The 2,500-nt window shown below is 38.6% G+C and overlaps 1 protein-coding gene across 4 annotated transcripts in view; it reads left to right on the top strand.

The window, feature by feature from the left end:
• Window positions 1-2,500, top strand: part of LOC134454518 (heat shock protein beta-1-like) — a 28,843-nt gene that overhangs the window by 14,956 nt on the left and 11,387 nt on the right. The gene's annotated exons all lie outside the window — the stretch shown is intronic.

A 2,500-nucleotide genomic window follows, 5' to 3' on the forward strand; every position in this document is an offset into this window, starting at 1 on the left:
TTGAGTAGTGTAGGGGATAGTCCTCTGCATGTAGCCATATTGGCATGTCCTTATCTTGAGGTTGAGAGTTCGAATCCTAAGGCTGGGTCACTCACTTTTTTGGTTGTTTACCAGCTTCTGCTTTGTGTAAAGAAGAACCCATTCATGTCAGAACCATAGAAACCCTATTATATTAAAATGTAACTTCTCTAAAAATGGTGAATCTGTCAATGGGGGATAGATTTACTCAACACCATGTGACCATCAAACCACAACTGACAACTTGGCATGGAAAAATGTGTCTATCAACCTCACTTCAAGGTAAGAAAAGACTCATAAAAGTGTGTTGATGTGTATGTGCAGTAGTTTACTATGTTGCTGCTGTATGTGACCTTAGGTGCTCTTGATGCTACACTGTGTGTATGTTATCAAAGAAAATGGAATATTGTACAAGAACGACGACTAGCTGGTGTGGCCAGGAGTGGCACTGCAGCTATGTTATCGCAGCCAAGTAAATAATGAATGGGTGCCAATGGGGCTGTACGCTTCTCATAGAACTATCTGCCCGTGTGATTTTTTCCCTGGAAACAATGAAGTCGCGTTCGATAGATATGAGTAAGTGAAAGCATTTGCCGACACGTCTGCATCTTGTCAAGTGTTAGATTCGTGAAAATGACCCTTATTTCAACTATAGCAATGACATAACACGTGACAATCGACTTTACGGCACTACGCCATTTGTTTTGTAGTTTTAAGTCTGACTTCAGATGTCCATGTGTTTAAAGTTATGTTAGGATTGTTGCGGACACCTGTTATTTATTGCATTTAAGGTGGTGGAAAAGCGGCATGTGTACATGGGGTAAAGAAAATGACTGCGCTCATCCTTAAGAATTTGGGCACCTTCAATTAACATGTTGGACGGCGGTGGGGGGTTTTGAGGTGTGTGACCGTAGATGTCTCTGCTAGGATCTGTCAGAGTACGTCTCTCGTCAGCTCTGGTCGTGAATAGTCGCAGAGATTCCTCAGCCAGCAGGTATTAGCCGAATGCTAGCGTGTTGCAGGACAAAACTAACACGTCTTTGGGAGAACAAAGCCATGTCAGGAACCTTTAACTTCACTTCTAATACAACTTCCATGATAAGGTACAGAATGTGCACACATCTTTACAAACCAGAGAACAGAACCGTCACAAATCCCTGCTGAGCCATTTAGCCCAATAGACTCCCATTCATCTTTCACTTGGCTGCGTGCGCCAACGGGGCTATAATGGGAGCCAATGAGAGACGGCTTTCTCATAGCTTAGAAAATCTCTGATGTTATGTTAGCAACTTAGCTTAGAATGTTAGCTACTGCTAGTTAGGCTAGCACTGTGTAGGCCTTTCATACAAATCTTTTTCTTGTATCATACATCTGCAGTGTATTTGCAAGTGATGCGTTGCATTTTCATGATGACATATTGCACATTGAACTTCTGTATAAACCAGTGTAGCAAACCCAGTGATCATGCTGAGGGGCCTAATCCAACAAGTCCTCATGAAAGCCTTAAACTTATTAGGCCTATTTATGCTCCACAGGCAGCCGATATGGGACCACCAGAACTCTATGATCCATCAGCTCTGCTCAACATTCCGAAGGATAAACAACTGACTACGTTGTGATGTCTGACACTATTTTGGGGAACATGTTATTGCAAGTTATATGGATCTCCTTCAGCCACCAACTCCTAATAAAAGATTCAGAAATGGACAACAAATAAATGACTAAATTGCCTAATGTGTTGAGGTTGATTCTTTGTAATATATTGACTGTTGACTGTATAGACTGGGTCTAAATTTTAGAACAGATTGTTGTGTATTGTATGATTGTTGTGTTAGTGTCTACTGTTTTTGTTTGTCAACCACATGGAACAAAATAAAAAAACTTGATATAAAGCATTGTTCACGTTTGTGGAATTAAAGCTCATGTTATATTTGGTTTAAACAGAGGGGTGGTAGCCTAGTGCATTAGTATAAACCAACCAATCAATAAACCAACCAAGATTTTTTTTGGGGCTTTAAAATGGGAAAACATAAAACTTTCAATTTTGAAATCAAAAACTTAGAGCCAATATAGCTAAACAATGCTGTGCTTGTTTACTTTAAAATTGTAACTCTCTGCTAAGTACTAATTGCATTGATTTTTGCACCATTCTCGAAATATTTATGTCAATGGAGCATGTTAGGTCTTTGAGTAGCAGCTACTAAAACATTCAAGATTTTATTTTTTCTCATAACATTTGTTTTCACATAACATGTCTGATTTTATGTAAGACTTACGCAAACGTTTTAGTTTTCAACTCAAATCTTTTGTGTAAACCATTGTTTCTGTGCATTTTAGAGTTTGGTGTACATACTTGACTTGGGCTGCTAAAAACTAAAAATCTAATTATGGAATTAATGTTTTCAATCTTTTCAGTCATTTCAAAGTTTTTGATCATCTTCTTAAAGATTTTGTGTCCTGCATATGCATGAATGTATGTAGT

Source organism: Engraulis encrasicolus, chromosome 8, assembly GCF_034702125.1.
Source record: "Engraulis encrasicolus isolate BLACKSEA-1 chromosome 8, IST_EnEncr_1.0, whole genome shotgun sequence".
NCBI classification, from domain to species: Eukaryota; Metazoa; Chordata; class Actinopteri; order Clupeiformes; family Engraulidae; genus Engraulis; species Engraulis encrasicolus.